This window comes from Gobius niger (assembly GCF_951799975.1).
Source record: "Gobius niger genome assembly, chromosome: 9".
In the NCBI taxonomy this organism is placed as follows: Eukaryota; Metazoa; Chordata; class Actinopteri; order Gobiiformes; family Gobiidae; genus Gobius; species Gobius niger.
In genome coordinates, this window is record NC_136860.1 from 37,047,067 (window position 1) to 37,073,218 (window position 26,152).

The following is a 26,152-nucleotide window of genomic DNA, read 5'->3' on the forward strand; positions in this document are numbered from 1 at the left end:
AGAAATCATTCGTCTTTGACTCTCCTACTTATTTAAGTTTATTCTTGCTAAATCCTAATAATGCATTATGTTTTTTTTTTGTAGGAGGAGGTTTCCTTTGCTCCAGGGGACGACCATTTTACTATTGGCCCCTTCTTCTGTGGAGGTGGTTCTGTTTATGTGGAAACAGTATAAGACAGTGCAGTGTGAGGACAGTTTCTCATTTTTGTTGAGAGCATCACAACAATAACTAAATCCTTGTTGTGAATGTCCAACACATTGATCTTTACCTACCGAGTGTAGATCGCAAAAAGAAATGAGGAACTTCAGCCAGAATTCCAAACATTTCCAGCTGACACTTTTTTCCGACTATGGACGCCTTCGATATCTATTTTTCATACTGTGCTTGTTGATTTACTTGACAATAATCTCTGCAAACATGATCATCCTCGTCACTATTATTCTGGAGAAATCTTTGCACCAGCCGATGTATATCTTTATCTGCTGCTTGTCTGTGAACTCACTGTACGGCTCCTCTGGTTTCTTTCCCAGGTTTTTGTACGATCTGTTGTCGGACACTCATTTTATCTCACGACCTTCATGTTTCACTCAGATATATGTCATTTATACATATGCTTCATGTGAGTTCACGATCCTGGGAGCCATGGCTTACGACAGGTTCGTGGCCATCTGCCAGCCCCTTCACTATCACTCTAAAATGACCATAAGGAAAGTGGTTTGTCTCTGGACAGCTGCTGTAGTTTATCCCATTTTTGCTATTGGCCATTGTTTATCACTGACTGTTGAGTTGCCTCTGTGTGGAAACAAACTACCTGGGTTTTTATGCACAAACTGGCGTGTTGTGGCACATTCTTGTGTGGACACTACTTCCAATGATATTGTGGGCCGGTTTGTGGCTGCTACAACAATAATAATCCCTCTGCTGTTTGTGTTTTACTCGTACATGCGTATCCTCATCGTCTGCAAAAGAGGCAGCGCTGAGGTGAGAGGGAAGGCGCTGCAAACCTGCCTCCCACACATGGTGACCTTTGTGACCTACTCCTGCTCCGTGTTTATCGAGCAGTTGCTGACCAGATTTGACCCGAAAAAAATCAACCCAGTAATCACAGCTTTTTTGTCAATGGAGTATCTGATGGTGCCTTCGATCAATAACCCTCTCATCTATGGGCTGAAGCTGCCCCTGATCAGAGCTGCCATCACTAAACGTGTCAAGATAAAGTTACTCAGGAGAACTAAAGTGTGAGCTCATGCCTGACATAAGCTCCTTTTGTAGATGCTGCCCATGTCACATTAAATATACAATTTGTTCATTTGTGGTAACTGTTGCTCTGTGTCATTTTTGTTAGGAATAAAAACACGGTCCACACAATAGAACCAAGACTCTCTCTGCAGTCTGTCACAGTCAAGAAGCACAAAACGGCACTTGTCCATAAACCTCCATCATCAAACCAAGCTGAGGACCTTTTTTGATCATTCATTTGAGCTGGGACGACCGTGTATGTCAAGATTAAAAAACAAAAAAGACAAAAACAGGGATGAAAGCACTACAAAAAAACATTAAAAAATTGACAACATTAATCATGTTTTCTCTAAAGTAGAGTAAAGGACAAAATTAAAGTCATTTTCGTTGAATGGCATCATTAGACAAGCCTCTTTTATGCATTAGTAGCTCTCCGTCGCTTTTGTTACATAAAAGTGCCTCATCATGTGAAAAGCTTGGAGACCCCTGGTTTACAGTATGTCGTTAATACAAGAGGTTTGTCTTTCAGGTCATGCATGTGTTCAGATCCAGGAGTGTGTTTGGTCAAAACATGTGATGTGATTAATTTAATTAATCAGCTACTTTATTACAACCCTGTGAACTGCTACCTTAACGTGGTGGGGTTGTTTGAGTGCCCGAATGATCCGAGGAGCTCTGTTGTCTGGGGCTTTATGCCCCTGGTCGGGTCTCCCATGGCAAACAGGTCTGAGGTGACGGGTCAGACGAAGAGCAGCTCAGAAGACTCTTATGGACGTACAACATACAAGGACCGTGACGCCGCCCGGCATGGCGCAGCCGGGGCCCCACCCTGGAGCCAGACCTGGGGTTGGGGCCCGAACGCGAGCGTCTGGTGGCCGGGCCTCTGCCCACGGGGCCACATGGAACGTCACTTTGCTGGGGGGGAAGGAGCCTGAGCTTGTGCGGGAGGTTGAGAGATACCGACTAGATATAGTCGGGCTCACCTCCACGCACAGCTTGGGTTCCGGATCCCAACTCCTGAAGAGAGGCTGGACTCTCCATTTTTCTGGAGTTGCCCGTGGGGAGAGGCGGCGGGCTGGGGTGGGTTTGCTCATATCCCCCCAGCTCAGCCGTCACGTGTTGGAGTTCACCCCGGTGGACGAGAGGGTCGCGTCCCTACGCCTTCGGGTTGGGGACAGGTCTCTCACCGTTGTCTCGGCCTACGGGCCCAACATCGGTGCAGAGTACCCGGCCTTCTTGGAGTCCCTGGGAGGGGTACTAGATAGTGCTCCGACTGGGGACTCCATTGTTCTGCTGGGGGACTTCAACGCCCACGTGGGTAACGACAGTGAGACCTGGATGTGAGTGATTGGGAAGAACGGCCTCCCCGATCTGAACCCGAGTGGTGTTCTGTTATTGGACTTCTGTGCTAGTCGCAGTTTGTCCATAACGAACACGATGTTCGAGCACAAGGGTGTCCATAAGTGCAGTTTGCAGATGATGTTGTTCTGTTGGCTTAAACGAACCAGGTCCTTCAGCTGCTCTGGGGCGGTTTGCAGCCGAGTGTGTAGCGGCCGGGATGAGGATCAGCATAGGGTTGGGAGATGTTTCCTTAATTGGCCGTTGACGATGTTTACAGTGAACCATCGTGATGGACGATGATATCGTCCATTTCTCATTATAAGCATTTTTTTTAAAGACATTTACATAGCCTATAAATATGCTGCATATTACTATGTATGTTAGGAAAATGTGAGATTGCAGATAAATGGATCTAAACTAAACATGATCTGAACACAGTCATGGAACACGACTTTTGCAACAGAAATGTGTTAAACTCGTGCGTAAAGTGTGAGAGGAGAACGACTTAAGAGCGTCAACTCCTCAATACCAAGACTCTTCTCACACTAATACGAATGTAAATCGGAGCTTATTATTTGCATTTGCTCAGTTTTAACGTAATGTTTAGAAACAGTGGGTGAACGGGACAATATGTTCACGTTTGCGTCGTAGCTTGCGTTTTTGAAGCCGCTCCAGGCGCTTCCCGGGCCGTGAGCTCGTAACCTCGGACCTCCTGCACCGCCTCTTTCTCTCCTCTCTCGGTCCTTCGTGAGAATTATCCAAATCCATGCGCGCTCAGCTAGCTCCGATGTGAGAGCCATCTCGTCATTTTAAAACGGTTTAAGTTTCCGTATGAAGCAAAGCAAAGCAAAACCACGCGCTGTTAAACTCTGAGCTGCAGAGAGAGAGAGAGAGAGAGAGAGAGAGCTCTGCGCGTCAGAAACAGAGCAGCTGCGTCTTTACTTTAATAATTACGGCGAACACGTCATGGCTTCTGGCAGGTACTGAAACTTGCGTGTATATTAGTTATATTCGTGATTGCATTTACAGTGCAATCCCTGCACAGTTTGAAGGTTTACAAGGCCTACAGAAGATCAGTGCCTGTTTCTGACAGGAGGGGGCGTGGCATCACGATGATGGCTCTCCATCGCGATGTTGCTCATCCATCACAACCCTAGATCAGCACCTCCAAATCTGAGGCCATCCCCTCTACAGGTCGGTGGGGAGTCCTTACCTCAAGTGGAGGAGTTCAAGTATCTCGGGGTCTTGTTCTCAGTGAGGGACGGATGGAGCGTGAGATGGACAGACGGATCGGTGCGGCGTCAGCAGTGATGCGGTCGCTGTATCGGTCTGTCGTGGTGAAGAGGGAGCTGAGTCGGGGCAAAGCTCTGGATTTACCGATCGATCAACGTTCCCGCCCTCACTTATGGTCATGAGATTTGGGTCATGACCGAAAGGACAAGATCGCGAATACAAGCGGCCGAAATGAGTTTCCTTCGCAGGGTGGCTGGGGGGGAGGAGCTCAGTTACCCGGGAGGAGCTCGGAGTAGAGTCGCTGCTCCTTCACGTCGAAAGGAGCAGCTGAGGTGGCTCGGGCATCTGTTCCGGATGCCTCCTGGTCGCCTCCCGCGGGAGGTGTTCCAGGCATGTCCTAGTGGGACAAGGCCTCGTGGACCCAGGACACGCTGGTGGGACTATGTCTCCGAGCTGGCCTGGTGTGGCCTCGGGGTCAGAACAGCTGGAGGAGGTGTGGCCTCGGGGTCAGAACAGCTGGAGGAGGTGTGGCCTCGGGGTCAGAACAGCTTGAGGAGGTGTGGCCTCGGGGTCAGAACAGCTTGAGGAGGTGTGGCCTCGGGGTCAGAACAGCTGGAGGAGGTGTGGCCTCGGGGTCAGAACAGCTGGAGGAGGTGTGTGTGGATCGGGAAGTCTGGGCATCTCGGCTGAGACGCTGCCCCCGCGACCCGGCCGTGGATAAAGCGGAAGAAAATGGATGGATGGATCTTTGAACAAAGTCTAATTGTGGCCTAAAGAGTTAGAAAGGAAAACCACAGAGGTTCAAAATAGTGATGGGCTTCACGGCTCTTTACTGGGAGACAAGTTTATTTTGTTTCTTTGGTCGGGACAGTTGATGTTAATGCACATACTGGACATGGAGGCACCATATGGTAAATTTCCTCTCACACTCTCAAACACACTCTCATTCACCCTGGCCTATTGTACATGTTTTTAGTGGTACACACGGGGAGAACAAACTCCACAGAAACATTATTGTGTTCGTTCTTGGAAGTTCTGGGTAAAATTGACTGAAACAAAGATCTGGCTCTTTCCACAATTGAGATCCGGTTGGAAGCGTTCACCTCAAAGAGCCGCTCAGTCGTGCACATTACATCACCCATTGGCAGGTTCATGTAAAGGCACTTATAAAGAGCCGGAGACCACAGAGGTGTGAGACACTTCTGGGAGAGTCACAGACGAGGAGACCAGTTCAGGCCTTTGATGGAGAACAGGTCGAGCTCTTTACACTTCATAACAATCGAGGGTTATGTGGAAGTGTCCAAATACGGGCATCTTTATTTCGTCATCATGTTTGCAGCTTATTTACTGACCTTGTGCAGCAATACCCTGATTATATCCCTGATCTGGACTCACCCGAACCTACACGAGCCGATGTACGTTTTCATCGCCGCTTTGTCGGTGAACTCCATCGTTTACGCCTCTGCGATCTACCCCAAACTCATGATCGACTTTGTGTCCGAAAAGCAGGTGGTGTCTCTCCCGGTCTGTCTCTTCCAGTGGTTCACCTATTACACTTTAGGCGCTTGTGAGTTCATGCTTCTGACAGCGATGGCGTATGATCGATATGTGTCTATCTGCAAACCCCTGCAATATCCGACCATCATGACAAAGACCAAAGTGTGCGTTCTCTTGGCTCTGGCGTGGCTGCTTCCTTTCTCCCAGAATACAGTCGCTCTGTGTTTGAATGTAAAGAAAAAGCTTTGCCGTTTCCTTTTCAAAGGGGTCATCTGTAACAGCAGCGTTTACAGGCTCTACTGCACCGGCTCCACCACATTAACCACGTACGGCATGTTCGTCTTCACCAACGTCGTCATCCTCCCCGTGCTGTTCATACTTTACACGTATTCCAGGATATTCTTCTTGGCGAGACGCTCCAAAGACATGAGAAGGAAAGCGATGGAGACCTGCCTCCCACATCTGCTGGTTCTGATCAACCTCACCGTGTTCATCTTTTACGACGCTCTCTTAGTGCGGATCCAGACGGAATCTAGTAAAACTGTGCGGTTTGTCGTGACCCTGCAGGTGATCATGTACCATCCGCTGCTTAACCCGGTCATCTACGGGCTCAAGATGAAGGGAATCAACAGACACATACAGAAGCTGCTCTGCCCGTGCGTGAAACCTAAATAACTGATTCATGTGGAAAGTAATGACATCTCTCAACATGTTTTACTGAAAATGTCAATATTCTGGCCTAAAACATAATAAGTTGCAGTTATTCCTGAAAGTGACAACTTTTTTTGCTCAAAAGTTCCCCATTCTGTCAAATTCTCATCCCTCTGTTTGATGAAATATTAAAAGCGTGATATTTGACTTGCTTCTGCCTGTATAAACCCTGAGCATAGACACTATTTCTCGGTTGTGTGTTTGCAGATTGTGTTCAGCATGTTCAGAGAAACAGAAAAAGCTTCTAAAAAATGTTTAATTAAGCGTATAGAGATGTAGAAAGTCTTTGGCGAGCGACCTTTAACCTGTTACTACCTTAGGGTTAGGGCTAGAAATGATGCATATCTAAATCTCAAAGCGTATTGACAGGAGAGCTTACAGCCTATGTGCCAGTGTGATGCCTCATTTGAAAGCCAAGACCTTCTAGTTTCTAAAGTTCTGTAAGGTCTGTGTGAGAGAAACACAATTGACATGACATTTGCCGTTGCTAATCCTAACCCTAACCCTCACCCCCTGATGAGTTTAAAGCTACTGGTTGGAGATCTCTTGTTTAAAGGCTGCTGGTTTTCAAACAGATGCTTTCGTGATGGAAAACCTCACAAGAAGCTGTGGGTGAACTCCATCAGCGCTGTGATTCTTTATTTCATCATAAACAGGGCTTGAGTTTCCCCCAGTTACATAAACACCTTCCAGAAAACTGCCATAACTGGAAGTTACAAACACCTGCATGTCCCTGGGATTAATGCAATCTTAAACCCAACTGGTGGACTCCGGTTTAGGAGCTTAAAGGGATGTTTCAGGATTTTTGACAAAGGGCCTCATTTCCTCGTTATCCAGAGTGTTGCTGATTTCTGGAGATATTTTTTTTTGTTGAAAACAAATATAGTACTGACAGTAGTGCCAGTCGTCTGATGAAGCACATATGGCCCGAAATGTCACATTTAATACAGTGTAAGAAAATAAAAAGTGAGAATTCCTGCTGCTGTGCGGACTCTCCATTTACATTTTTACTGTTTTCATTTTTGGATTCAGCACTTTTGGACAGTTGTTCCTAAACCAATGGTGCCAAACGCATTCAGGCCGGAAATCATAAACATCCATGTCGGAATTCAAGAACATTTTAATGTATGAGATCAACAACACACTTTGTTTAAAGGGATGTTTCAGGATGTTTGACATAGGGCCTCATTTCCTAGTTATCCAGAGTGTTGCTGATTTCTGGAGATATTTTTTTTTAGTTTTTTAGGCTAGTGCAAGGCTAGCGCATGTCTATGGTATCAGCTAGCCTGCATTAAAAACAGTGTGACCCGCTCCACAGAGAACCTGAGGCAAATCACTTACAGTGCCTCTCGAAAGCATTCATACACCTTGAACTTTTGCACATTTTGTCATGTTTACAACCCTAAACATAAAGATTTTATTTTGATTTTTTTACTGAACGTTCACACACAAGTAACAGACAACTGTGAAGTGAAAGCAAAATGATACATGATTCTGTTAATTTTCAAAAAATAGAAAAGTGAAAAGTGGGGCGTGCATAAGTATTCATACAGCATGAATGAATACTTTGTGGAACCCCCTTTTGCTCTAATAACAGCACAAGTCTTTTGGGGTTTGACTCTACAAGATTTGCACATGTAGAGACTGACATTTTAGCCCATTCCTCTTTACAAAACAACTCAAGTTCTGTCACATTGGAAGGAGAGCGTTTGTGAACAGCAGTTTTCAGATCTTTCCACAGATTTTCAATAGGATTTAGGTCAGAATTTGACTGGGCCATTCTAACACATTAATATATTTTATTGAACCATTCCATTGTAGATTTATCTTTGTGTTTTGGGTCATTGTCCTGCTGAAGGAGAATCTCCGCCCCAGCCTCAGTTCTCTTGTGACTCCAGCAGGTTTTCCTCCAAAATGTCTCTGTATTTGGCTCCATCCATCTCCACAACTATTCTTACAATCTCCCCAGTCCCCGCTGAGGAAAAGCAGCCCCACAGCATGATGCTCCACCCCGTATATCTGACACTGGGGATGGTGCACTCAGGACGATGAGCAGTGTTAGGTTTGCTCCATACATAACGTTTGTCTCATCTGACCAAAGCTCCTTCTCCCACATGGAGCTGTGTCCTCCATATGACTTCTACAAACTTCAAACGGGATTTCTTATGGCCTCCTTTCAATAATGTCTTTCTTCTTCCACTCGTCCATGAAGGCCAGATCTGTGTAGATACGACTTATAGTTGTCCCATGTACAGATTCCCCCAGCTCAGCGGCAGGACTTCACAGCTCCTCCAGAGTTATCTTGGGGCACTTGGTTGTATTTCTGACCAGTGTCTCCTTGTTCAGTTTGTTAGTTTAGGTGAACGACCTTGTCTTGGTAAGTCTGCAGTGGTGCTTTACTCTTTCCATTTCTGAATGATGGATTGAACAGTTGCTCCGGGAGATGTTTAAATCTTGGGAAATCTTTGTATAACTTAACGCTGCTTTAAACTTCTCCACAGCTTTATCCCTGACCTCTCTGGTGCTCCTGGACCTTCATGATGTTGTTTAGTGACCAATACACTTCGACCACAGCTCTGAGGGCCTAAAAGAACAGCTGAAATTATACTGAGAGTAGATTACACACAGGTGCCTCTGTTTAACCGTTAGGCCAAGGAGTGAACATTCTGGAGTCATTAGGAATGTTTTAAAGGCAATTTAATGCACTCAGAAAATGCTGTATGATACTTATGCACGCCCCACTTTTCACTTTTCTATTTTTTGAAAATTAACAGAATCATGTATCATTTTGCTTTCACTTCACAGTCGTCTGTTACTTGTGTGTGAACGTTCAGTAAAAAAATAAAAATAAAATCTTTATGTTTAGGGTTGTAAACATGACAAAATGTGCAAAAGTTCAAGGTGTATGAATACTAACGAGAGGCACTGTATATTGGCAGAAGAAAACCACTGGCCACATGAGAATCCAATAAGTATAATCTAAACGGTGGCTCAGCGGTTAGTTTCCTGCACGGGGCCTTTCTGTGCGGAGTTCGCATGTTCTCCCTGTGTCTGCGTAAGTTTCCTGCAGGTACTCCGGTTTACCCGACCGCTAAAAACATGTACAATAGGTGAATCCTCCAGCCAGGTGTTTCCATCGTTAACCTCTTAACCCCCGCCTTAACCCAGCACATTTTCTCCAGTTCAGTTTTACCCAAATCTAAAAGCTTCTGGAGCTCTGGAGCTTATAGCTTATCGGCGAGTCTAACGCCTCATTTGAAAGCTAAGACCTACAACATGGATCTGAGATTTTTCCTTGTATTATCGTCACATTATGTTTGTGTTTTTGTTTTTTTTGTGGCTTTTTCATCACGTTTTTTTTCACATTTTTTGTTGCTCTTTTGGTGCTTTTTTTGTGTTCTCTGCGTCATGTACGTCTCATTTTTGTTAATATTTTGTGGCTTTGTTTTATTGCGCTGTGTGTGGCCGGGACTCTCCAAACAGGTGCATTTCTCTAAACGCTGAAACGTCAAACTCAAACCCGCCGTAAACAGCTGCTCTCTGGACAAAAGCATCAGCTCTTTTCCTTTGGCAGAACTGAGGACTTTAATGACGCTAATGTCCAGTTCATCCAGGATTTGTTTGAAGTGATACAAGTCACCTTTTTAGACATATCTGCCAACAAAACAGTCACCGGTCATTATCACTTTTCTAAACTCGATGAAAAATTGTGTTTCTCTCATACTGGGTCCACTGAAGGATCGTAATGTTTTGCCTGATTCGTCTGTAGCTCGACTGTGAGGTTTTGTTTAACTGAAAGAAAAACTGACCGTAAGACTTTATGAAGCTGAGCTATGATGGAGATGAAAATATATGTTATTTATTTACATTTTATCGACAATTGCCAAATGTGAGCAGCTATTTTTGTTTACAGTCATAACTCAAGGTGTTTCTTGTATTTCTGTTTCAGTCATTTACAGAAAAGCCAAACCTTGGATAATTCCTGGTTATTTGTTGCTGTGTCTCCAAATACACTGTTGTATAACTCGAAACAATAAACATGCACGTGCTATATTTTATGGAGTCAAAAGAAATACATCTACGATCATGAGAGGCTGTCACTCAAAGTAAAGAAACATCCACTAGAGCAGGGGGGTCCAAAATACGGCCCGCGGGCCAACTGCAGCCCGCTTTTAATTGGCCCACGGCAAATTCTAAAAATGTAATTGAAAAACATAATAATAATACTTTTTGTTTTGCTTTGATTGAATATATATGAAATAAATGAAAATCCATTAGCTGTGATGAAGGCTGTTTTTTGTTTTTTACTTGAAGCATATGCTTAAAGTAGCTGAGAGAAGAATCAAAGGCCTGCGCCCCCTGAAAGAAAACTGATCGATTACATTATATATATAAAAAAATCTGTACCCTGTGTATATTAACCAGAAATTATTCTTTTCACTGCAGCATAATAGCCAAAAATGTTTTAGTTATTACTTAAAATGCACCAGATTGTAGGAAAACGCATCTAAATGTAAAAAAAATCGGACGGGATCTGAAAAAAGTTGGGATCCACTGTGTATGAGATATTAGATTGATTTATTTAAAAGAGAGTGTAACCTGACACCTTTTATAAGGTTTCAGGTTACACGCCTACTTTAACCTTTGCCTAGAAATCCAGTTTAACAGGATAGAACAAAGAACTGAAAGCATTCGAAGACGGGCGAGAGTGTTTACCAGGTAAGTTAACATGATTACAAATGTTGCTTATATGTTTATAAAGTACTGTGTGGGAATGTACAGCGCTGTATTACATTAATATTAATAATACAGGTATCTGTTTTCATGTAAAAGGTTTCTATTCTAACGAGAGAAGTAAGCAAGGATTTAACACTTCAAGTATATGTATGTGGGAAAATGTAAAAATCCTCTGAGGAGTTACTTTGTTCCTCTGGGAGGTGTATTTTTTCCATCAGACTCATGTACAATAACAAGACCCAATTAAAGCCGCAAGCGGCATTTAGAGGCCCTCGCGAGCAGCGTTGGCCGGTTGGCGCACGCCGTCGCACGCCACCGCAACAACCGGGGGGCGCTGCCGCGCCCTACGTGGTAATGCCGTCCCTGCCACCCTCGGTTGAGTTTATAAAAGAGCAAAGGCAAGAAATGCGCCTTCGGCGCCAGATCACGCTATTTTTCCCAAAATGGCCGACTTTGTGTTGGTTGCCTAGCAACCACGTGATGTACTTTTTTGTTCGGACAGTCACGACGAAGGTGTGTACCAATTTTGGTTTGGCTATGCCAAACTTTATTTCGGGTCGTTGCCATGGCAACACGGTGGGAAAATGGGCGTGGCCATAATTTACTTTTTGATCGAGGTCACGTGACGGATGTCTGTGCCAAATTTTATTTGTCTACGACAAAGTTTACTTTTTTTCCCCATTCATTTTTATTCGGTGCTCTGCAGGGGGCGCTATCGCGCCCATTTTCCAAAATTCCTATATCAAAACATCCGGGGTCGGGGACTGTAGCAACTAATAATTCAAGTTAACTTTTTGCTTTTGCTTTTTGCCCACTGAACTTCTGATCAAAGCAAGTACAAAACAGATCTTGTGCAAATGTGTCGCTAATAAAATAAAACTTCTTGGAGTTTTATGCCACTTTTTTATTTTTAGTCCTAATGCCACTGTTTTTTCCCAGCTTGATGGCATTTCCGTTTCAAACCATTCACTCATAGACCCATAGTTACGGAAAGTAACTGAGCACATGCATCAGGGCCAGAGGCCACACACATTTATTTTTGTGTAGTCAGATATTTGCTCCACTGACACTAATTACTAAGTCTTTGTATCAGTTTGTTGGACTCACAGGTGAGTTACACCATTTCTGTGAAAGTGACTCTGATAAGAGACCCTGCAGTGAAATGCAGCTGTGAACTCACCCCTGTGAAGAATCAGGATGCTACAAATATGTTATGTGTTTAATATGTTATTAAATATGAACCACATATAATGGCCTCCTCTTCCATTATTGTAAAAAATATTGGGTACTGTGGCTTTAAGGCACCACGGTGTAAACAAGGAGGCCACGCGGAGGATTGTCACGAACAGCTCTGCACGCGGAGAGAGAGGGAGAGAGAGAGAGAGAGAGAGAGAGAGAGAGACGCACAGTTGAATCAAGCGTGATTACGTATGTTTTTAATATGGTTTGACCTATCAGCCTATCAGCACTATGAAACGTGAGTGACGTCACGCGTTGGACCGGTATATAAACTCCGCGGACCCGCCCCTCTTTGGAAGTTTTCAGTTCTTCAAGAGCCGATAACTTTCTCCCTCTGCGTCTCTGAGCCTAATCCTTTTTGGACCAAGCCCCGAGAAGCCCCTTTTCAGCCCTTTCTGAGCCTTTTCCCTGTGGATTACTTTGCTGTTTCTGAGTTGATTCTTTTTTGGATTCTTCTCTGAAAACGTCTTAAGGTAAGAACTGTTTTTCTTCTCTGTAATAGCTCTGGTTTAAGCTAAACGCTGCATTAAAGCAGTAGCCACACATGTATGCTCTGCCCGGGGCTGTAATAAGTATATTTTCTGTATATTCAAGCGTTATTAAGCGTACATATTGAGCTCTATCGTGGTGACCGTGGGGAAAGCTTGGTTTTGTGCGCTGCTGCCACAGCCAGGCTGATGTAATGTCTGAAATGGTGGAAATTAAATGGTTTCTTTGAGCTGCTCGTGTTATTTAAGTCCGTGGCTTGAGAGCATGTGTTTAGATGTGTGTGCCTGTGGTGGTTTTAGTCACATAAGGTGATTATTAGTTTTATTTTATTTGGTTTTTATGGGTAAAAAGAAAGCTAAATACTGAAAAGTCCCGGAGAGTGTGTGCGGGAGATGGTGCCGCGCGCTCATTGGCTGTGTGTGCGCGGGAAGCTTGGGGGACAGCCAATGAGTGGCTCCGTTGCTATGCCGTTGCTATGCCGTTGCCATGCTGTTGCCATGCTGTTGCTGAGAGCAGGGGGAGAGACTCAGGGGAGCAGGTATACTGTGTAAGGCAGGACTTTTCTGTTGGAGTTCTGGGTTAGACCAAGTCTTTCACTATTAGACCTCATGTAGTCCTGGTTTGGTTCTGGTTCTAACTTGTTAAAGCTAATGATGACGTGTTTCTGGTAGAAGTGGCCATTGCATGTGCAGCACAGTTGCTATGTCAGTGTAGCGTGAGAGCTTAGAGCCAATCAGAGAGGAGCTGAGGGTGGAGTCAGCCAATGAAGTTCCTCTGTCCAGCAGCGCCACATTTGAAGTTCTGTTGCCGTGGTGACGAGTATAGACTGTAGGGGCAGGAAAAATATTTGAAAAATGCACCTGAGGAGGCGTTTCCTAGAGGAGCTGGGACAGGCGGGGGAGGGGGGTGTTTATGTGTGTATGAGGCTGACGTCACAGCAGAGCCAATGATTCAACATTAAAACAAAGTATATTTTTAACCATAAGAGAGAGTTTCAGGTTAAGACAAATACTCACTGAAGTGCCAAAATAATGACACATGTACACAGTACTGTTAAACACTCATTGTACACAGTACTATTAAACACTCATTGTACACAGTACTATTAAACACTCATTGTACACAGTACTATTAAACACTCATTGTACACAGTACTATTAAACACTCATTGTACACAGTACTATTAAACACTCATTTATACAGTTTATGAGCCCAAAAACATTGATTTTAGGGCTGCAACTAACGATTATTTTGGTAATCGATTAATCTACCGATCATTTTTACGATTAATCGATTAATCGCTAGACTGTGAAAGGTGCAAGGAAATTGTATTTTTTTTTTTTTATCACATTCAGCTAAAGTGGCGCCGTTTGAGGACATGCTGATGGAGTAAACTTAAAGTAAACGTTTGTACGAGGCTCTTTGTGCTACTTCTGCTTTCTGATTGGACGAGACAAAGACAGATATTTGTGAAATTTACAATGTACAAAACACTGCAGACCCTAACTTTATCTCTATTTTAGTCTGTGTTTACTAGAAAACGATTAATCGATTACTGAAATAGTTGACAACTATTTTAGTAATCGATTAGTTGTCGATTAATCGATTAGTTGTTTCAGCCCTAATTGATTTGGTCATTTACATAGATTATATCTTTGCTTACATTTTTCTATAACATGTTAAATGTTTTCTCATATTTCAGATGCCTCGTGGAAAGTCTTTCCGTCGTTCCCAGGCAGCTCGGGAGAGGTTGGCAGAGCGGACCCCCGCTCCTGTGCAGCCTCCCACAGCTGATGATGCGGAACTTTACCGTAAGTGTTACTCATTTGTGTCACTATCTTAAGTGTAAACTGTACAGTCATATAAAATAAATACATGTACAATATAAAGATTAATAATTGAATTATTTGTTTCTTTTCTTATTAGCGAAAGGAACAGGATTCCGCCATAAGGTCCGCCGATGGCCAATGTCCAAGCTGACGGGAAAGCAGCACAAATTGGCCATCCCTCCTCCGAGCCCCAGCAAGAAGGTTTGCCTTTTTTTATAATTAAAGAAAAACATTACAATAATCCTTATGAACTGAAATGACTGTGCATTGTGATATTATAGGTCTAACTGATTTTCCTCTATTTTAAGTGTAAACAATTGTACTCAATTGGCAGATGATTTTATCTATCTACTCAAATCTATGTTACATCGTATTATTTAAAGAAAATTGGACTTGGTTTAGTAAGTTTTCATGTTATTAACTGCCATTATTGTGCTGTGTTTTTCCAGTTTGTTCTGATTGTTGGGGCCAGCCATCTGCGCCACTTCGTAGATGGCTATGTCAAGATACCTGGCAACAAGGTATTGTTTGGCATCAGCTGCACCCCTGGAGCGAGCGCCGCGCAGCTCGAGGTCGAGCTCGCGAACGACAGCCGCCATCCATCGCTCATGGATCGCAGGCCATCGCTCGTGGTCGTGACCGCTCCCTCCAACAACCTCAAGTCCAGCCGTACCATCTCTGAGGCTGGTGTGGACTTTGCCCACTACCTGGCATCTGTCTGCAGCCGCTGGCCTGAGGTCTGTGTCCTGGACTTTCCACCTCGCGGTGATAGTCCAGTTTACCTGCAAGAGCACCTGCGGCAGGAGTACCACCGTGTCGCAGCACGCATGGGTGAGTGTTATAGGGATACATTTAACTATAGAGTCTGATCACCATATATGTTTAATTTTATTTGAGCTTTCATAGACATTAATGCTATGTTTGTATTTTTATGTTCAAGGTATCAAGTTCTACCCTGCTGCTGAGTACTTCCCGCTGAAAGAACAGCACTTGCGGTGCCATGATGGTGTAAGTACTCTGATATAGTTTGAATCAGATGCAAGTTCATCTGCATTACAAGTCTAGTAGAAATAATTAACTCAGTAAAGTGGTGCCCAGAATAACTGTTTTTCTCCCATATCTTTCACAGGTCCATCTGAGCGACACTGATGGGGGGATGAAGTTGTACGCTGACCTGCTGTTCCAAGTGTCCTACATCCACATGGAGACACATCCCAGTCCACCCCCTGTGTCTCCACTCCCCCCCCCACCAGTCATCAGTGATCCAACGCCGGATCCTGATGCCTTTACCCTGGTGGAAAGGAGACGGAGGAACAAGGTGAGACTTGCCCCTACTTTCAAAGCTTCAGCTCCATCAGTGCATGTTATTAAGACTGTGGATACTGTCCTTACAGAGGAGCCAGCTGGGGAGCCCCGCGCACTCCCAAAGGGGTCCCAAGAGGCGGCTGGTTCAGCAGGAGGTTTGTAATATTTCTGAACCATTTGGCATCTTTGTATTATTGAATTGTTATATATTAATGATTGTGTTTATTTTTATTCTTTTAAGGTGGAGTCTGTCTTCTCCATCCCGCTTTCCCCCGTTCTCTTCAGCAGAGCCATGCTAAAGAAGATGGACAAGCTTGTCCCTTCTGGCTCTGTGGAGTGCAAGGTGAGCTCTTGTGCTTTGCAACACAATGTTGAAATAATTGAAGTAAAAGTGGATGATTTGCCTTGTGTACAAATATGAAGTATTTATGTTTTTTTTTTGTTCTTTAATTATTAGGCGTCACGTGCGAGACGTCAGAAAGCTGCTGCCTCAAAGCCAAGCCAACCCCAGCGGAAGGTTTGTACCTTTTTCTGCTTGATATATTGTATATTTAACCTCTTAACCCCCACCTTGACTGAGCACATTTATTCCAGTGCACCTTTACCCAAATCTAAAAGCTTCTTGGCCAGTGTAACAGCTCATTTAAAAGCTAAGATCTGCAAAAGTGATCATAACTTTTTTGTCACATTTTTACCCCGTTTTTTTAAGCGCTTTTGCTGTGTTTTCATTGTGTTTTTATGATTTTTCACAGCTTTTTGTCATTTTCATTGTATTTTTGTGGCTTCTTTGTTTCATTGTCATGACTCTTTAGTCGCCTTTTCAGGCCTTTTTTATTGTGTTACTGTTGCTTTTCCGGCATGTTTTTTCCAGTCTTTTGCAGTTTTTTTGAACACTTTTTTTTGGTTGCGTTTTCATTCTCGTTTTTATCTCCATTTTGACACTTTGGTCAAGAAGCTTTTAGATTTGGGTAAATGTGCTCAGTTCAGGTGGGGGTAAAGAGATTAAAGACTGAATATTTAAATACATTTCAGGTGAAGGCAGCAAAGGCAGTGAAGGTGAAAGCCAGTTCACCTCCCACTCCTACAGCACCTGCGGTGCCAGACCTGGTAAGTGTTTTAGAATGTAAACAATGTGCATGTAATCATTATAAAGCCTTTCAGACGTGAACCACAACATTCTTTTCATTTTGTCATTTCTTAAGCGGCCCCCCGCCGAGGTCGTGGTGGTGACACCTGCTCCGTCACCCACCGGTGCTGCGAAGATCCTGGACTTGAAGCTGAAGGACCGGGTAGGTGTCTTTAGTGTGGGCTTACATTATTAGTATTCAAGTATTTGTCTCATCGTATTTTGTTTATTTACTGTCCAGGCGGTGCCAGCTGTGGAGGTGACGCCTGGAAGGTCATCTACCAGTGCTGATGTGACCGCCGTTTCCCCTGCTGTGATGGAGAAGGACCAGGTTGGTGTCTTTAGTGTGAACTTATTTTATTACTACCTAATACTGATGCGCAGGTCGACCCGACACCCGCAGTGTTTTGTTGAACGTTTAGTTTTATGGGGTAAATGTATCATTAGTGTTTTTGTTTAGATGTCACCTGGCCTATCACTTCTGTATAACTTTGATCACCACTACAAATGCGGCACATTAGCAGTGCCCAAGCACATATGGGAAACACACATGTGATTAAAATAATGCATCAACAAGACACAAGGTAAAACTAAAATAAAAAAGACACAGCATCTTGTTAACCTGAGGAGAGCAACACCTTGTAGCGTCAGGTAAAGGCTGCTCCACTTTAGTTCAAACTCTGTTTAGTTTGACGGAAAGAGATGTTCATAACGTGATAGAAGTAAAGCCTCATGATAGTTTCTGCTCCTTGTTTCATGATAAGCGATTTCAAAGGTTCCTCAGCGGTGCAGTAGCAAAACAAAGCATCAAGTGTTAATTCTCCACTGACGCGCTCCTGTTTAAAGGAATAGGCCACCGTTTTTACATACTGAGATATGTTCTTACCTTAGCTTTGACGAGTTCTTTAGGACCTGTCTGGTCTTCACCCGTGCCTTCAGTCACGTAAACACAGCTCAGACGGCGTTAGCATTTAGCCTCTCTCCCCCTCTCCTCTATAGCTCCAAAACTGGTCAAGATAGAAGCTGCCAAGTTCCCAAGGGGAACTATATTGTAAGGCGTAATAATACCAGGAGTAGTTTGGCATCCGCGCAGTAAAGTGAAGATTACTAGGCGGATTTCGAACTACTCCTGGTATTATTACACCTTACAATATAGTTCCCCCTTTTATCCGCTTAGAAAATCCACATTGTTTAATTTTGTGTAATTATACTTTGTAGTGTAACACTTCACGTAACCATATTTAAATAGGGAAAACGTGGAAGAGCTTGGTAGCTTCTATCTTGACCTGTTTTGGAGCTATAGAGGAGAGAGGGAGGGGCTAAATGCTAACGCCGTCTGCGCTGTGTTTACGTGACTGAAGGCACGGGGGAAGATCAGACAGGTCCTAAAGAACTTGTCAAAGCTCAAGTAAGAACATATCTCAGTATGTAAAAACGGTGGCCTATTCCTTTAAGTCATAGAGGCTGCAACGTGACTCATGTTGCAGTTTTTCAATGTGTGCGGGTTCGGGGGTTCGGGTTGGGTTGGCAAACTTTTTTTTCGGGTCGGGTGGGTCAGGTTTGATATACAGTGGGTCAGGAAAGAAAACGACCCGTACTATCTAAATATTTGTCTCATTGTGTTTTATTCATTTACTGTCCAGGCGGTGCCAGCTGTGGAGGTGACACCCGGAGCGTCATCTACCAGTGCTGATGTGGGCGCCGTTTCTCCTGATGCGATGAAGGACCAGGTTGGTGTCTCCAGCATGACCTTTATCCTCTTAACCCTGCATTAACCGGGCACATTTTCTCCAGTTCAACTTTACCCAAATGTAAAAGCTTCTTGAAAAAAACATATCTTAATAGTGACAAAAACACAGCATAACAGGTGACAAAAAAGTCACGGGCTATGTCCACAACACAACGGCGGTTGTGTCCACATTGGGAACATTTTAGAGCAGTTTTGTAGGTCTTTGCTTTCAAATGAGGTATTACACTGGCCTACAGGCTGTGAACTCTCCAATCAAGAAGCTTTTAGATTTGGGTAAAGCTGAACTGGAAAAAATGTGCTTGGTTAAAGGAATAGGCCACCGTTTTTCCATACTGAGATATCTTCTTACCTGAGCTTAGGAGTTCTTTTGTAGCTGTCTGGTCTTTATGTGCGCTCAGTCACGTAAACAGAGCACAGATGGCATTAGCATTTAGCCTCTTCTATGGGACCAAACAGGAGTGAAGTTAGAAGCGACCAAGCTCTTCCAGGTTTCCCCTATTTACATACGGTTACATGAGCCTTTACACAATCCAAGTATAGTTACACAAAATTAAACATGACGATTTTGTAAGCGAATAAAAAGGGAACTATATTGCAAGGCGTGGTGATATTACTACGCCTTGCAATATAGTTTATATATCTTTTTATCCGCTTAGAATATGCACATGTTTAATTTTGTGTAACTATACTTGGATTGTGTAAAGGCTCATGTAACCATATGTAAATAGGGGAAACGTGGAAGAGCTTGGTCCCTTCTAACTTGACCTTCTTTGGAGCTATAGAGGAGAGGGGGAGAGGCTAAATGCTAACGCCGTCTGCGCTCTGTGAAGCACCTGCACCTGTGAAGACCAGACAGCTACAAAAGAACTCCTAAGCTCAGGTATGAAGATATCTCAGTATGTAAAAACGGTGGCCTATTCCTTTAAGCTTATGCTTGCCTATATTATGGTAAAAATCTGTTTTCATTAACAAAACTTCCAGCATCTGTACATGCAATGTGATTTAACCTCTTAACCCCCACCATAACCGAGCACATTTTCTCCAGTTCGGCTTTACCTAAATCTAAGCTTCTGTACTGTAGAGCAACAGTGTTACGCCTCATTTGAAAGCCAAGGCCTACAAAACTGATCCTGTTTTTGTCGTGTTATCGTTGCATTTTTGTTACGCTCTTTTGTCATGTTTTTGTTGCATTGTTGTTTCTTTTCTGGCATTTTTTCGTCGCTCTTTTTCTCACTTATTTGCTCGGCTTTTGTCACTTCTTCATGGTCTTTCTTTTTTGTTGGTCCTTTTTCTTATGTTTTCATCGCTCTTTTGTCACATTTTCATCCTCGTTTTTGTTGCTATAACTTTTCCCAAAAGCTTTTAGATTTGGGTAAAGCTGGAGAAAATGTGCTCAGTTCAGGTGGGGGTTAAGAGGTTAAAGCCTGATGTACTAAACTGAAATCTAAAGTCTGTCTGTCACATTCGTTTATCAGATTTGCACAAGTTATATAAAAAGGTTTCTACTGATGAATAGCTTGTACCATTCTGTGAAATGTCCCTGTTTCAGTTTGAAGTAGTGCTTGCTATTAACCTCCTGCATTAGTAAATCATCTTTTGTATTAGTAGAGGTTAATTCACTGTTAATACAGAATTAGTTATTTTCTAGTATATTCTCAACCAAACATAAACTTTCAGGCCTTTGCCATGAAGGAAGCCTGGTTCCCCTCTCAAGTTTTTCCCACAGCATTATGAATAAACCAAGTATTGTTTTTTCCCTATTACACATTGCTGTATCATATGCTTTGTCTCTTTTATAGGGCAGGAAGAAGAGGAGGAAGGGTCACAACCGCGGTCCAAGGAAACTCCTTGTTAGGACCAAGAGTGACCAGTCACCCACTGATGACCTGAAGATCCTGGACTCGTTGCTGGAGGACCTGGTCGGTGTCTTTGGCGTGAATGTATTTTATCACTGTATAATAATACTTAACTCATTGTGTTTTATTCATTTACTGTCCAGGCGGTGCCAGCTGTGAAGGTGACCCCTGGAGCATCCAGTGCTGATGTGGGCGGTGTTTCTCCTGCTGTGATGAAGGACCAGGTTGGTGTCTTTAAAGGAATAGGCCACCGTTTTTACATACTAAGATATGTTCTTACCTCACTTTAGCCGAGTTAATATATCCCCGTCTGGTCTTTGTCCGTGCGCTCTGTCACGCAAACGGAGCACATTCGCAGCCTCTCCCACATGTCCGCGCAGTAACTCCTAAAGGTTATTGACGGAAGTGAGCGGGGAAGTCTTTAGGAGTTACTACGCGGACGCTGTGCTCCTCGTATCATTACGCCTCACAATATAGTCCCCCTTTTTATTTGCTTATAACATCGACATGCTACATTTCTGGGTAAATATACTTCGCATGAAAACACTTCACGTAACTTTATTTAAATAGGGAACACGTGGAAGAGCTTGGTAGCTTCTATCGTGAGCTTTTTCGGAGCTATGTGACATGTGGGAGAGGCTGCGTATGTGCTCCGTTTGCGTGACAGAGCGCACGGACAAAGACCAGACGGGGATATATTAACTCGGCTAAAGTGAGCTAAGAACATATCTTAGTATGTAAAAACGGTGGCCTATTCCTTTAACTTTAAAAGCATACTTTATATGCATAACCTGCCTGTGTTCCCAAGTCTGTTCAAAGCAAATATAGGCTTTACTGATGACTATTGTGATATTATTTACAATTACAAAAACACTCTACACGCTAATGTTTTTACATATACTTTTTTTTAAGCCCTTAAAGACACTTGTTCAATTGTAGTTCACAATAAGCCCAATCAAGCCCTTATTAGTGCTAGTGCAGCTGAGAGTTGAAGCTCAGTGAGTGAATTCTGGAGGTTATTGTTTTGGTTAATTATATTACTTTATTTACCACACAGACGGAGCCTGGAGCTGGGCCACTTGGAACACCGCCTGCCAACGACGCTGATGTTCTGGTGAAAGGCCAGGTTGGTATTGGAGTGTTCATTTGAGTATTATCATTATAGGTATTATAAGTCAAAAAGTGTTATTCTTGATGAACGTAAAAAGAGGCTGTATAGAGTGAATGTTCTGTGACTTTACCTGATAGCCAAGTGCATTTTCTACAGTTTGACTTTACCCAATTATAAAAGCATCTGTACTGGAGAGCAACAGTGTTACACTTCATTTGAAAGCTAAGACCTACAAAACTGATCCCAACTGCTTTGTCGTATAGCCGCATTTTTTTACACTCTTTTCACTTTTTGTGTTATTGTTGCTTTTTTGGCATGTTTTTGTTGCTCTTTTATTGCTTCTTTGTCTCTGTTTTGGCACATATTTGCTTCATTTTTGTCTTTGTGTGGCCTTTTATTTGTAGCTTTTTAGTTTCTGCTTTTGCTGTCGCATTTGTTATATTTTTGTGAACGTTTTATCATTTTTTCGTTGTATTTCTGTCACTTTTTTGTCATATTATTGTCGCTCTTCTGTAACATTTTTGTTCCATTTTCATCCACTTTTTTGTTCTATTTTGACACCTTTTCCAAAAAGCTTTTAGATTTGGGTAAAGTCAAACTGGAGAAATGTGCTCAGTTCAGGTGGGGGTTAAGAGGTTAAAGCCTGATGTACTAAACTGAAATCTAAAGTTCAGGTGCCGTTGTCTGTCACACTCGTTTATCAGATTTGTGCAATTAATAATATAAAACAGTTTGTAATGAGAAATCACTTCAAACTTACTATAAAATGACATGTTCTAGATTTAGTTTGAAGTAGTGCTTTACCACCTTATTTGGAGGTAATTCCCTGTTAAAACAGAATTAGTTATTTTTACTATATTCTCAGCCCAACAAACTTTCAGGCCTTTGCGATGAAGGAAACCTGGTTCCCCCACGCTATTTTCTCATAGCTTTATCAATATAAATCAAGTATTGATTTTTTCTTTGTATTATACATTGCTCAAGCATATTTATTTTTCTTTTTACAGAAGAGGAAGAAGAACAGGAAGCGTCACATCCGCAGTCCAAGGAAAGCCGATGGAAGGACCAAGAAGACCCGGAGTGATGTTGTTGATGTAGATGATGGTGATGTTGAGATTGTTGGTTTTGGTCTTGATGCACCGGTTAAAGCAGGTTGTAGAAGAGAAGAAGACGGCCCCGGTGTTGCTGAGGTAAGTCAAGGTGAGTCGGTGCCGGTCACTCTTCCACGGAACATCCGTGGCTCCTTTCACCAGGGGAGTAATCGGTTCGCGTTTGCTGGCTCTCAGTGTATGGGGATTGCACTGATGAGTCTTGCTAAGCACACTGTGGGTCGTGTGTCGTTGTGGCAGAAGCAGGACTTAGACCGGACTCTTGTTTTGGGTGATGAGTTGTATAGATACTGCAAAGTTAGCGGCAGGATTGCTCCCGGGTCAAGTATGTTGTTGGTCCCAGAGCTCCCACATGAGTGGGACATTGAGGGACAAAAGGTTTGTTTTGAGTTTACTGAAGGTCTTCCCGGTGTAGTTGGTGTTGACAGTGGGGAGTTTATTGATAACATGATCATTGTGAGCCTGCGCAGTGGTTTAGAAAGAATGTTGGCACTGTATGACACCTGCCTGTTCACCATGTGTGGCAGCACTTGTGCCATCATTCATGATAACGGTGTGTACGCTGTGGTCGACTCTCACTCTCGGAGTGTGAGTGGGATGGTAGATGCTTATGGCAAAAGTGTTGTGGTGTTCTTTAGGTCTATTGAAGATCTGTCTGGGCACTTTTGTCGTTTAGCACGTTGTTATAAGCGTGCGGAGAAACAGTTTGAGCTGACTGGTGTTGTTGTAACTGTTGCATCTGAGGATGTTGCCATCAGCGAGGATGTTGCCATCAGCGAGGATGTTGCCATCAGCGAGGATGTTGGCATCGTCGAGGATGTTGGCATCGTCGAGGATGTTGGCATCGTCGAGGATGTTTGCATCGTCGAGGATGTTTGCATCGTCGAGGATGTTGCCATCGTCGAGGATGTTGCCATCGTCGAGGATGTTGCCATCGTCGAGGATGTTGGCATCAGCGGGGATGCTAATATTAGCGAGCAGATGCAGTCAGTTGGTAATAGTGTGCCTAAGGTTAATGCAAAGCCTCCAAACACCAAAGGCATTCACACATCAAAGAAATCTAAATCTATCCTCTCTAAAAAGGTTGATGCTGGTTTAGAGTTTATTAGCCACACTCAAAGAACTAGATCTTTCACCCCCATAGATAAAGATATTAGCCAATCTTTGTGTAGAAAGGTAGAAATACAGTTTGAACATATTACTATGCCCCAAATTACCACCCGTAGATCATTAGGCGCCCCATGCAAAAATGAGTCCATTGTTGCTGATGGGAATTGTTTTTTCCGTGCAATCTCCCTCGCAGTAAGTGGAACTCAAAAGAATCATAGGAGAATTAGGATTTTGGTTGTAAAAGAACTTGAAAAGAATCCTTTAAAATATAAGAGTTTATGGTGTCCCTATTCCCCCTCAGTGTATGAGTATATCCAAACTAAAAGAATGAAATATGTAGGTAGTTGGGCCACAGAGGTGGAGATACAGGTAACGGCTGACCTTTTAGGGGTAGGTATATTTACATTCTTTGATGGGAATTGGCTTGAGTATGCATGTAAGAATAAAGCACTGTCAAGCCAATCTATATACTTAGAAAACTGCAATCGAAATCATTACGAGGTAGTCATTTGTGTTAAAGATTCTGGGGGGGAGGGTTGTTGCGGCATTTGCCAAATCAATGGTAATAAAACAGGGTACAGACTCCGATTTCGTAAGAACTCTTCAGCTCAGGTAAGTAACCCCATCAATGAATTTGTGCTTGAACGTCGAGAGAAAGCGAGTGAAAAATTTAGGAAACGGTACACACAGGGGGTTTTCCAAGAGAAAGTTAAAGAACTACGTAGAGTAACATATAGACAGAACACCGCCCATAGACAGAAAATAAGGCAAATAAACAGACAGAAGTACTGGCAACAACTTTTGCTAAGAAACAACTTAAAGAAAAGAAGTATAGACTTATATAAAGAAAATATGTTGCATAGAGATAAAGTTAAGGCAATGAGCATTAAAAAATATTGTAATGATAAGTCTCACCAAGAAAGCGTTAAAGCTTCCAGCAAAGAAAAATATAGTAAAGATAAGCTGCACCAACAAAGCGTTAAAGCTTACAGTGTAGAAAAATATGGTAGGGATAAGCTGCACCAACAAAGCGTTAAAGCTTACAGTGTAGAAAAATATAGTAAAGATAAGCTGCACCAACAAAGCGTTAAAGCTTACAGTGTAGAAAAATATAGTAAAGATAAGCTGCACCGAGAAAGCGTTAAAGCTTACAGCACAGAAAAGTACAGAACTAGTCTGTCACATCGTGAGAATTTAAAAGCAGCAAGTAAACATAAGTATGAAAATCCCATTCATAGGGAGGATAAAATAATAAGCAGTAAAACTAGATACCATAATAGTGAAAATAAAAAGCATATTCAAAAGACTTCAAAAAAACAGCATAGACTGAAATTGAAGGACTTTGATTATGTTGCACAGTGTTTCTTGGCGAAAGTTGAAAAAGGGCCAGAGTACATCTGTTCTGTTTGCCATAGGCTATTCTTTGAAAAATCTGTAAAACCTTGTAGCTTAAATAACTATAGAAAGAATGACAGAGTTTTAGATGTAGCTACTAAGTGTATTAAAGACACATATTTACATAAATGTAGTAAAGCCTGTCCCCGCCCATGTTCAGTTAAGAAAACAGCTAGAGGTAAGTTGTGGATTTGTTTCACCTGTCATCGTAAGATACTTAGGGGTTGCATTCCACCAGAAAGTTCTTTTAACAACTTGGAACTTGATCCCATCCCAGAAGAATTGGCATTTTTAAACGATGTGGAGGAACTTTTGGTCTCGCCTAATGTAGCTTTGATGAAGATGGTAGCTTTACCTAAGGGAGGCCAAAAGGGAATCCACGGGCCAGTCACCTGTGTCCCTTCAAATATAGCAGAAACAGCCAAGTTATTGCCCCGTTCAGATTTGGGTGGAGTTGTGTTGCCAATTAAACTGAAGCGTAAGCTAACATATAAAGGCCATTATAAATATAGGTTTGTCAATACAATGCGCATTAAGTTAGCAATTCAGCGTTTAAAAAGCATTAATAAGTATTTTTCTGATATTAATTTTGATGAAACTTGGATTAATGAATTTTCTAGAGAAGATCAGGATCAATCTGACATTGAAGAAATGGATGTTTCTTCAGATGAAGGTAAGGACAAGTCATCAAATTCACATCAAGAGGATGGAAAACATCCTGAGGTGAACCTTGATGACGAAGTCCTGCATGACCAACAGCGATACTGCATCTTTCAGGATACTTGTTCTTTGCCCGTGAATTTAGGGCAACACATTTTAGATCAGTACTTGGACGGGGTTTTAAATCTAGCTCCTACTGAAGGTAACAACCCTATCAAATTACTTTCAGATAAGGGAAATGAAGCCAAATGCTTTCCTTGTTTGTTTCCACAAGGCCGCGGTACATTTCTTGACAAAAGACTAATTCGTATAACTTTATATCGTTATTTAAACAATCGTATAATGCATGCCGATGGCCGATTTGCGCGGTGTTTATCGTTCATTTTTTATGCATATTATTTATCGGTTCTTCAG

General features: G+C 42.8%; 2 protein-coding genes across 2 annotated transcripts in view; both read left to right on the forward strand.

Moving 5' to 3' along the window:
* Positions 1-26,152, forward strand: part of LOC306968079 (NACHT, LRR and PYD domains-containing protein 5-like) — a 429,270-nt gene that overhangs the window by 243,904 nt on the left and 159,214 nt on the right. The window lies entirely within an intron of this gene.
* The window catches only part of LOC306968355 (uncharacterized protein), a gene marked incomplete at its 3' end in the record, with an annotated part of 33,280 nt that continues 17,779 nt past the window's right edge, over positions 10,652-26,152 (forward strand). The window contains exon 1 of the mRNA XM_079563698.1: positions 10,652-10,741. The remainder of the gene's footprint in view (positions 10,742-26,152) is intronic.